This window comes from Erpetoichthys calabaricus, chromosome 7, assembly GCF_900747795.2.
Source record: "Erpetoichthys calabaricus chromosome 7, fErpCal1.3, whole genome shotgun sequence".
Taxonomy (NCBI): domain Eukaryota; kingdom Metazoa; phylum Chordata; class Cladistia; order Polypteriformes; family Polypteridae; genus Erpetoichthys; species Erpetoichthys calabaricus.
This window is the reverse complement of record NC_041400.2, coordinates 124,003,376-124,015,813: the sequence shown is the minus strand read 5'-3', so window position 1 is coordinate 124,015,813 and position 12,438 is coordinate 124,003,376.

The following is a 12,438-nucleotide window of genomic DNA, read 5'->3' as shown; positions in this document are numbered from 1 at the left end:
TGTTGCTATCATCTCCTCAGCTATGTAATATTTACTGCTGTAAAATTCCCTGTTTCTGGTGGTTTAGAGGTAATAAATCACTCCAAAGGGTTGAACTCAGAAAAGTCTTTAATACCTTTTGCCATGGTCTGTAAGAAAAGTACAGGCTTTTTCTTTTTCGAAACAGGCTAAGTCACTGTGTTACAAACAAGCATAAAATATAAACAACTCACCGTGTCTAAGTTTAACTAATACATTCAACCTCTTTAAACCATATTAATAAAAATGAACATAATTTTCTACAGTGATGCACAGCATTAATGGTACAGGTGATATTGAAGAAAAAATGATCTCACAATGTGCAATAAGTAAAAACATAGGGAATGGAAAGGCAGAAAAACTTGAACTGTAACCTGGAAGTACATAAAGAAACAAATTATGAAATCGCTCCAGTGATGTGCCTTTAGAGGTCAACATTTACAAAGCAAAGGACTTTTGGACATTTACATTATTAAAAACGTATTTTTACTGGTGTGCAACATAATACTAAATCTTTAATAATAGAAAGTAACATAATGGTATAGCAATTTTTTTAATTAATAAAGGATTTTGAAGGAATGCATTTAGACTGTATCAATCTGTTTCTTCTTAGCATCAACAAATACTGATAACTTATTAGACAAAATAGAGGAATAAAATTTTTGGTGCTACCACTTCATTTACAGATACTTTTGGTAATAACCCACAAAGGAAATGAAAGAAGAGAAGGTTTTGAAAACTGTTTTCCCAAATGTTGTCTTGCTCTGTTGGATTTAAATACACTGCTCATTGTCTAACTCCAGGTTAGTTAAGCTTCAGGGATAAAATTCTGTTCAGTTAGAAAGCATAAGTGATTGTGAATCAACTTCACCTGCTTTGGTGCAAATGAAAGTGACAACAGGTGCACTGGAGAGGCAACAGCAAAAAGGGAAAGGTTTTACAGGTGGTGGCCACAGATCATTGCTCACTCCTTACCTTTCCTGAATGATTTTTCTCTAGTTTTGCATTTGTCTAGTGTCCCTGTCACTACTGGTAGCATGAAGCGGTACCTGCAGCCAATTCAGGTTGCACAGGTAGTCCAGCTCCTGCAGGATGGCACATTCATACATGCCATCACAAGAAGGTTTGCTGTGTCTTCCAGCACAGTCTCAATAGCATGGAGGAGATACCAGCAGCAAGGCCAGAGGAAATGAATTAAATGTGAAAAAGTAATTACCAACAATAATATTTTCTGCCTAATGATTTGTTTTGACAGTAGATTGGGACACATTAATAATTACTGTCAAATGTGTCACTGTGAAATAAAAAAGCAAGATAAAGAATGAAACGTCTCGGTCATTTTGAGCCATCTTCTATGAGAGGTAATTAAAGCTCCACTGTTAAATACATATCAATCAATTATCTGAAAATTACATAAATCACGTATTACAATTCTTAGTCTATCTTCATTTGCAAAACACAAACACCTTACCATTACAGTTTAAACAATAAGTAAATGTCATTTAAAAAACAACATGCACAATATATGTTGGCCAACATTTTTAATAAGAAAACTAAAAACTGAAATAAATCAATATAACATACAGTCTAATGGACTGGTTTCGAGTGCAACATAATAAATAAAAAAGTAAATATGTTTAAGGCTTAAAATAAACGTTGGCTCACTGCTGTGTGTATCAAATGTAATATATATTCATAATGTAACATTATTTTTATTATAATTAAGACGGGCACATTTCCTGTATCTAATATATGTTAGTTTAATCATACCACACTGAGGAAGATACAAATGTATTTGCATGTTATAATCTATCAAACATCTTTGTTATGGTGTGGAGTTTTTTTGGGTTTTTTTTGCGCTTCATTTTTTTGTATTTAGAATTTCGGCTAAATTTTGGCTCATACAGTTGCTGCCATTTCATGGATCAATGGCCAAATCATTCATAGCACCACTGAGGCGTTGCCATGTGTGGAGTCATTGAAGAATGTGAAAAATAAGTCACAGATACTTAAATCATTGATAAGTCTTCAGCAAGGATTTACTTATTGACACACAGAAACACACACTGCGGCTGCCTGAGGTGTGTGTGTTTCTTATATTTAGGCAGGTCTTTTTTATAATACTTTACTGACTCTTTAACATATGTATTATAATTATATTATCATTTGTCATTTCTCAAATAATAAAATAATTTAAAGAAAATGGTCAGGCTAATAGTAATCATGTGATGTCTTAGACCTTTATCTACCTCTTAATATTTGTTTCTTGAGCTTTAAAATCAGCTAGTAGTTTCTTCAACCACAGAAAAATCTCAAAAATGTCATATGGTCAGTGTTACATTGTTTGCTGTAAGTCAATATATAAACCAAGGTTACAAAATTAATATGAGACAAGGTTGCTGTGTTGGTAGAGGCTGCCTTCAGTACTCAACCCTTGGGGCTTTGGGGCTCAAAAAGTATTGACAATTTACAGTGAATATTTTGGTAATTTATGGGTTTTGTGTGTCATTTGGTTTAAATTTTGTGGGTTTTTCTTGTAATTTAGAATTTTGGCTGCCATTTTGGTTCATATGATTGCCATTTTGTTGATCAATGGCCAAATTGTTGACAGCAACACTGAGACATTGCCATCACATGACACCAGTAAGTCAGGCATCATGATATTATCACCAGAAAATATAAAAGGAGATAGTGTACCACTCCTGGTGTCCAAGAGTCTGGATTTCTGAAAACTGTTTTTTTTTTTTTTTTTGGTATTAGTAGAGTGTTTTAAAACTACTTTAAGGTTTAGTATCTTTGTGAGTGCTTTGACTTGAACTTCTGGTTAATGTTTTGAGCTTTTGGTGATATTGTTTTTTTGATTTTCCTACTTTTGACCTCAGTCTTTTTAGATCAAGATTATTTTTGTATTAACATTGTGTTCTTTGACCCTTTTGGCTCATTAAAAGACTATTACTATTTCTACTTTGCATCTACTGGTTCATTTATTATTTTCCATTTTAGTAAACTTTTCAAGTTATCCTGCTCATTGAATAATTTTACCATGGGTATTTCCATTCTAGCAAGTAGTACACCTTAACATATATGCATTAAGGAAGGATTAAAATGTAGTTAAAATTGCTTTACCATCAGTGATTGCGTCTACAAGAAGATGTGATCTCGTAATATTTTTTAGCAATTATGGCAGAAAATAATATAAAAGGTGAAATATATTTTATAATAGATAACTATATTGCTAACAGTAAATCAATATATAAAATAGGTAAAATTTTCACCAACTACCCTGATTCAAAAAAATGTTGCTCCGTACACTAAGAATACAGCTTTGCTTTGTAAAAAGCCAGTGAAGAGATAACTTATTGAATTTACATAGATTTTACAGTGACTTTATTCCTAAATAGTCTTAAAGAAAAGTTCCCTTTTTTTTCCTTTTTCTCTTTCTGTAATGTAATTTTAATCCAAGAGTGCTTCTTACACTTAAATTCATCTTATACTTGAGCTTTGCATGTCCAAACTTTACGTAATAACATGTTTTATTTTCTAAACTTATGCTTATTTTCCATTTTTACTAATTACAATTAATACAGATTCCATACAGAGGCACATTTTTCACTTGTAAGTACTTACTGCAGTAAAAACAAAATCAAACATGTTATAGTTCAAAAGGCCATATGAAGGTTCTTTTAAAAATCACACTTGTTAATGTTAAAATCAATTTGTTATACAATCATCATAGGGTGTCGGAATATGAAAAGACTTCCAGCAGTTCAGACTTATGCAAGACTATATTAATTAAGAAGATGCAAGATGTTTAAAAAGAGAATATTTCATGTCAGAGAGTGGACTAAGAGAAAAAGAGGTTTAAAAATACCTGAATGCTTTCATTCCTTGTAAATTTCATGGGACTTTTCAAAACATACGATTTATCTTTGTTTTTTATAATATGCCAAATTATGTTGAAGAATGTTAACCTTACTTATTTCATGCTGTAAAGAGCTAACCTCAACTCATTAGTTTGCCTAAATTAAAAATTCCTTGTCATTTTGGGGTCTTAGTGTTACATTCTCAGTAATTATGTTGATTTTTTCATTTACCACCTTTTTTCTAGATCCTTATGAAAAGATGATTCATTCTGATTAATGTTGGCACAAAACAAGTGCTTCTGATCTCTTTGGGAATTTCCTTTGATATTGGCATTATGTGCTTATTGAAACTTTGTGCTGCAATTGACTGAAATGGTAAGGGTCAAAATAACAGGTTCATTTTGGACAGGGTTGGCTGTAATAAAGCCTGGCGATATTTATTAAGCTGATTCTTATTAACTAGTGGGCCATTACTTTTTCACATGGTATCGATTTGCTTTGGATCACTTTTTTTGAGTAGATAAATGTATGTTTTGTATGTGTGTGAGTCGTGGCTGCCTTGCATTTCATTTTCTGCAGTTCGCTCCAGCCTATGCTTGGATTCATTTAGGCTGAGCAATGGATGAGTGGATGGATTTATGTGATTATTCTGAGTATTTTTCCTTTTTTATATTTTCCCATTTATACTTTTCATTTAGCATATTTGTATGATACACACATTGCATTTCAGTAAACCAGCCATAGATATGTATTAAATAGTCCAGCAAATAGTCATATTCATGTGTATGTTCCCAACACACAGAAGAAAGCAAGAGTTGAAGGATGTATTGTAAAAGATACTATGTTAAAAGCAAAAATGGTTAAAGGGTTTACAGCAGCTAAGCTTGTTCGGTTATTGTTATAAGATTGCTAGTAAAGTATGATAATAATGAGAAATACTGCATATACTGAAGGTTTTTAGATTGTTCCTCCTAATATAAATGTAACTTCCTCAATCATGTGAGACTTCATTTCCACATTGTCCTACATCAGAAGGGTTTAGATTCTTCTAGATGAACAAAATAACGTAGTGAGCAAATAGTGTAGAGTGCATACAAAGTTTTTTCATAAACAGAGGAAAGCATTTTAAGTTTGTAAAGCTGCAATTAATACTGGCCATACTGCCTCCAAGTGTCACTTGCACGGATTCTAAATGCCTGGTGAACATTGAATCATAGCATTATTTCCACATACATTGGCATTTGTAGATGTTACTGCCAGGAAAAGAGCATATACAGAAGAAGTATGGCAGGAATGTCTTTCCTTACCTAGCCATGCCATGTGGTTTTGCATTTTCTGACTCCCAAAATCTCAAAGGACAGATATCCATTGCTCAATGACACTAAAAATTAGATGGAGTCATGAGTCCCTCTGTTTTTTCTCTATGATGGAATAGCTTTTTTAGCCAATGCCTTTTTACAATGCAGGTTATTTTTTGTATAGAGCTCTTCACTGAGTTCAGGCACAGAGCATCTGTGAAAGGGTCTCTGTTAAAATACAAGTATTGATTATACTAATTATGAAATACAGAACTGATACACACTTAAATGCAGACTTGTTAAAACTCACAAGGAACAAGGTAGAATTAATTAAACATAAATGGAAGCCAACAATATCTGTCCATTAATAACTCACCATATAACTGCCATGTCGTCTATTGTATTCAGTTCTCTTTTGAACTCAGTCAATAAAGACTATATTTTTATTTTATTATTTGCTTGCCAGGTGTACGGGGTGGCTACCTCAAACCTTTATCTAAACTCTTTGTGTTTATTTCACAGTGGTGTAGTCGGCAGGATTTGCTGGAAAATGACTGAACAGAAAAACCTTTCTGCAATTATTATCAACATGGCAGCAGAGATCCAATCCATGCAGGTCTAACTCAGTGAACAGAGGGCACAGCTCACTGAGAGTGAGGTACGTAACAAAGTATGTGTTGCTCTCCAACAGGACCAATCATGGGCTCCATCCCAGGTATTATTACCATTACAAAATAAAGGAAATATTGAGTGATAATTTATTATCTTTGAACATACCACCACCTGACACCATTGGAACTGAGCAGGGTGGGACAACATACTGGCGCTCTTCTTGAAGGGCGACTTACTATAACCTCAATGAGCAGACCACCTCCAATTATGGTACACTAAAAGCTGAGGGTTTGAAAAGGTATGGCATCTTCCCGGACCAAAAGGTGAGGCTTTGAAGAGAGTGGAAATTCAATCCGGAGAGGCCGTCACGATCTCGTCTTTGACATATGGGGCAAAATGGGCAGATAGTTAAAGCCAGACATAAATGACTCAAAAAAAGCCATAGCACAAGCAGTAAGCAGCCTTCTATCCTATCCCCCTGCCGACGTAGCTGAAGTTCTCCCAGCTCAAGTCTCTTTATCTGGGTGTGAGGTGCCTGGAGTTGTGTAGGGTAAATAATCTATCATTGTTTGGAATACATAGATTTCATGTGTGTTCCGTGTCTACAACAATCGGAGTAAATGTAGGATGATGGGAAATGTGAGGCAGGAAATGCTGAACACACATCTAATACAGAAACTTTTTCCATGTAATAGTAATAGTGACGTGAAGTGTATAATGTGTGAAGACTTCAGTCCAAATATCAAATAAACACATGTGCTTTTATTAAAGAATATAACCAAAGAAAAAAAAATCATTTAGTTAACATGTTGCTGTCAATGAGTTAAAAACCCAAGCTCAAATGTCAATCGACAGAAAATTGATATGTCTTCTTGGATGGTGCAGAGGTAAGAACTATTGTCTTATAATCAAAAAGTTGTGGATTTGAGTCCGGGTGCTCCTCGTTTTGAGTAGTGAGCTGCTATTGTTATTACTATAATATAATAAAAACATACATTTGATTTGAGTTTGTAACACCTGATGTAAATTTTGGCTACTTGTAAAAGTTAGCACTTTTTTTATTATTCAGTTTTATTCTGTAAGTGATATTCATGTAATACAACAAACTTGCCTCTCCCTCTCTGAGTTGATGCCATTTATCTCCAGATTGCAGATTGAGATTGCTGTTGTTCCAGCCTTCCAGCTGCAGGTTTGTGAACTACCACATGCCCAGGCACCTATTTGGGAGCTGACAAAACACTTGAGCAGATCAAGCTCCAATTCTATTGGTTGGGATTATGAGGAGGTCCTTCACTTTTAAGCTTCCCGCCTGGAATGCCAATTGCGACAGATTTGTGGGAAGGACCACAGTCCTATAATCTTCCTCCCTCTGATTGATATTCCCTTTGAGCAAATTGGTGTTGACATCGTGGGACCCCTTGGACCCTCAGCTAGAATAAATAAATATATTTTAACCCGTGTAGATTATGCTACCCTTTATCCCGAGGCTATCCCATTGCGAAGAGCCACTTCTAAAATTATTGCACAGTAGGGATCTTTGCATGAGTCAGCATCCCCAAAGAAGTCTTAACAGACTAGGGGACACCTTTTACCTCAGAGACGTTCAGGGAAGTTGCCAGATTACTCAAGATGAAGCACTTTAAAGGCCTCAGTATACCATCCTCATACTGATGGTCTACAGAAGTGGTTCAAATAGACCCTCAAAAAATGCTATGCAAGGTGGTCAGCAAGGATGGGAGGAACTGGGATCACTTACTCCCCCTACTGGGAAGTTCCACAAGTCTCCCTTTTTGGACTGCTGTATTGGTGACAGCCTTGGGGTTTTTGGACCTCCAGCTTAACCACTTTACTGTCCTCCATCATCAGAGCTCTCTCATTGCCAATGCTGTGCTTTGTCATGGGTTCACGACCTCATTGTTCAGGCAGCTCAACCTGACGAGTCTGGGCTCGGGGTGAGCCATGTCACACCCGTGTGCATAGAAGACAGCTTATCAACTTGAATAATTCTAATTACCCACCAAACCAGGGGTTTGTGCTCTCCACTAATCCTTTCTCTCTTTTTTCCTCTGTAGACCAGCAGAATGAACTTGAGTCCTCTGACATCACTTCCGGTTCAGATGACGTAACTTCATGTGGCTGTGGACCTGCCCTTTCCTGCCAACTCATCATGATACTGCCATCTTGTCAATTGTATTCAGTTCTGTTTTGAACTGTCTATTTTCAACTTGCTTGCCAAGTATACCGGGTGGTTACACCAAACCTTTATCTGTGCTCTTTGTGTTTATTTCACTCTGAATAGAATTTTAGTTATAAGTACATTGACATTTGCAGTGCAACTTTTTAGGAAAAGTCAGGGAAGAAACATGATACGCACACTGATAAAATAAAGTTTTAAAAACACTGCCAATAGGCATTAGTGGTGGCTCTGAGGCTAGGGATCTGCATTAGCAATCGGAAGGTTGCCGATTCGAATCCTGTAAAATGCCAAAAGGGACTCTGCTCTGTTGGGCCCTTGAGCAAGGCCCTTAAGCTGCAATTGCTAAGCGCTTTGAGTAGTGAGAAAAGTGCTATATAAATGCAAAGAAAGAATTATTATTCTTATTACTAGCTGTGGCACTTCTAGTGTTAAAGTAATATGGAATATAGGCATTTTTGGAACTCTTCCTTTGTGTTTAAAACCTATGGAAGTGATACATATGGATCATTTATGTAAACAAAACATTGTGAAAGATCTGCTAGGATGCTAGCTAGTACAGCTCTCTTGGGACGCTGGCTTTTCCCTCAGCTTTACCCACTTTTTTCCTCCCAAAGATAAAATTTCCATACAATATTTTTATCCACCTTTCACTGGCATATTCAGCAATGCCAATCAGTAGGAGGTCCCACTCTAAAATTGCAAGATTGCAGAAAAAGAAGCCAGCTCAAGATGAGGCCTCACCTGAAGACAATGTGGCAGACCCCTTAATGTGTACTGACTTGAGACATGTGTCACAAGTGAAACTGCAACAGTATGGCTGAATTTCAGAGAAGACTTTGCTTTTATTCAACGGAATGTCAATGAAGTTAAAGGGTAAAAGAAAAAGATACCTAAGGTGCTCGGCTCATTGATAGACAAAATGACTTCACACAACACCCAAATACCATCCCTGTACTGTCAGGTTGCATCCCTCTGCACTAAACCAATCAAGCTGGAAGACCAAAATCATAGAAATAATATTCATATTATTGGTCTAAAAGAAAATGTTGAAGATGTTGATGCTATTCAGTTTATGAAAAGGCTGTGGCCTGTTCTCTTACCCAAACTTGAATAATTTTCTCCAGTAATTGAATATTATCACAGAAAATACTCTTCAAGCAGGAACCCTTTTCGTTCAAGGTTCCTAATATTGAGATTTTTAAATCATGATGATTGCTGGATCATTTTCAGAGTGGTGAGGAAAGCCACAAGTCTTCTATATGAAGGTCAACGGTTTTATTTTTATCCTAGTTTCAGCCCAGCTGCTGGTCAGGCTTGAAAGGCATTTAATCAGGCGGTAAAGTGGCATATTGTATTGTATATTGTAGGCGGAGTGGTGGCTCTGAGGCTAGGGATCTGCACTGGCAATCAGAAGGTTGCCGGTTCGAATCCCGTAAATGCCAATAGGGACTATGCTCTGTTGGGCCCTTCAGCAAGGTCCTTAACCTGCAATTGCTGAGCGCTTTGAGTAGTGAGAAAAGCGCTATATAAATGTAAAGAATTATTAATTATTATTATTATTATTATTATTATCTTCTCAAGTTGTCCCATGGATCAGGGCATTCAATCTGTGACAAACCAAAACTAGCTTCTGAGGTGATTGACAACCTTCAAACTAACACAACTTTTATTCAATAGCACTGTTGGCTGTACTTATATTCCTTCTATTCCTGCAATATGCAGTGAGGATTGCTAACAAGATGGTCTTTTATTAATGATAGGGCCACTGCATAATGATATTGGTTGATGTCTGCTGAAACTTTATTTTTTAGTATAATTAAAAAAAAGAAGAACCTTAACCACAAATAAGATAAACATTCTGGGAGGTTAGTGACTTTTTTCTCTATTCTTCTGGAGGCAGGCGTGTCTCCCCAGGCTGCCTGGTGTGTGTGTCTCATTAAAAGAGATCAACCACAAATTATTTGTATTAAGAAAGAATATTTTGACTGAATACCAAAGCTCACAACAATATACTTATTAAATACCTTTTATATTATAACAAACATAAATATCACTACACGGAATTTATTATATGTAGTGAACTTTTCTGAGAGGTGCACCTAAACATATCTTAACCAGTGTTAATTTAGCATCCAAGAAAAGGATAAGTGTTTGTGTGTCTGTCTACATGTCGGTCTGGTTGCTGTGTGTCTGTCATTTCTAAAGATGGCATATCAGAAACATTGTATTAATAAAATGTATTGCATTTATCATTTCAATATATGGTGCATCATAAACATTAACACTGCTTTTACAGTATGAATCCCATACCAAATGGCATATAACAGATATATTCACTGCATGGCACACTGCAAACGTTAATGCTGATGTCTACATTATTTACTTAGACTTCAACCTGTCCTATTAGACTATGCATCTTAAGTAACAATACAGAAGCCAGCCTTTGATGAGGCAACTAATAATTTCTATTAACAAAATACTAATAACTTTGAAGGTTTGCTGGCTTGACAAACTAAACAGTCACCATCCTTTGCAGGAACTGAGCAATTGCTGTCTGCTATTCAGCTTGCTGTTTTAATTGCATTCTCTGTACTCTGTCCACCTGATACAATGACGTTTGCCAAAATACAAACAAAGCAAATACAAGAAGAGAACAAAAGTTCATAGCATGGAAGATAACAGCACAAAACTTGCAGAACAGCTTCCAGCATCCCCATAATTCTAAATAAAAGACAACTAGCTCTCTTTTAGATGTCTTGGTGTATAAGGTTTGTCTAGATTTGAACTCTTACAGAAATTTGACCTGAAATTTGTCTAGCATATAGCAGTATACCTGACCTTTCCCATTTACTCATAGATATGCTAACACTTTAGCTGCTTCTTCTCAATTTCATTTTACTAGATCAATGTGCTAAATCTAATATTCCAAAAAAGATGGAGTCATATGCATTGCAATTATAACCATATGTGAAATTGTGCAGACCATGCTGGCTTTTGTTTAATTAAAATGTGTGCACCTTACTAATCCCACATTTGCCACTGTAATGCTGTATTGAAAGAAGTCAGTCAAATGAAGCTGACCTTAAAAATATTGTGGTACTTGACCAAAAATTAGGTGATTTAATAAGGACACGCTCTTTAATGTAAAGTGATGTTAAATGACAACCTCCATTGCTTATACAGTACTGTATATATAATCTAACAGCCCATTCGTTTGTGTTCCAAATGAGCATACTAAATTTCTTTGCATTGCAAAATTAAAGTTTAGTTATATTATTTATAGAAAGTGAGTAGCTCAGAACTGCTGATTCACCAATTGGTCCCAATGGACCTGATTCTTTTAAAAGTCATTGAACCAGTTAATAACATAATAGACAAATTAAACTTGTTCATCATTTTAGACAAATAATTAAAGAGGTAAGGGAATTTTATGCAAAATACCTGATCATGTCATTTGCTTAAACAATACAAATATTTAATAAATGTAGAAAGGAGCCTAGCATTTTTCAGAAAATTTTTTTCAATCACAACAGTAATGCCTATAACTTCCTCAGATTTAAAAATAAGTATACTTTATTTTGAAAAATTACATTATAAATTCATGTGTTTGCTTTCATTAATTTTGATGTCTTCATTAATGTTTTGTATTGCATGTGTCACAAGAATCTGATGTCACTTTCTTCTTCAAATGTAGCAGTGAGCATATATGGTATTGAAACCAAAAAATATGTACCACAGAATCACTCCAATATTGCTTTTATAGTACCAAGTAAAGTAAATTTAAAAAATTAATAATTTAAGGTATACCAGTAAAAAAGAGAGATCTTTCAAAAGCCACTTGTCAGAAAGTTAGTTATAGAATCACAGGCAGATAATTGTCATTCTCTGCAGTTTTCTTTCCAGCTGGACTTCATCTTCTGCCTTCTAATTTTCATTTAAAGATGTATTAATTATTGCTATAGACATTACATTGATCAAATGACCTAAGATATCACTGTAAAAGAATCAAATAATAATATACTAAGATGGAAGTGGAGTTAATAAAGGTAAATTAGATTTCCATCAAAAAATGAACAGCTTTTTTAGTTCTTTCTCCTGCTGTTGACTAACTTATTAACTGTGAAATCATATCCAATAAAACTGAGACAGCATTTCCTTTGTAACACACGGTGTTAGGTTCAAAACACTGCTTCCAGTGTCGTCAAAGAGGCCATGCCCAAAAAATATCACCTTACCTATTGGCTCAACAACAAACACTACCTATCTGAAATGGACTCATGTTTCAAATTCTACTCTTGACAAAGATGAAAAAATTTCAAGATGTCATTAGTATTGATTGGTAAAATTTAGTAAAGTGCTTTTCACAGAGAATATGCTGTATTTGCCTGTGACCTTGTCTGCCAAATAGCCAAATAGTGTCCTGGAAATTCTCCTGGCTTAGACACATTTT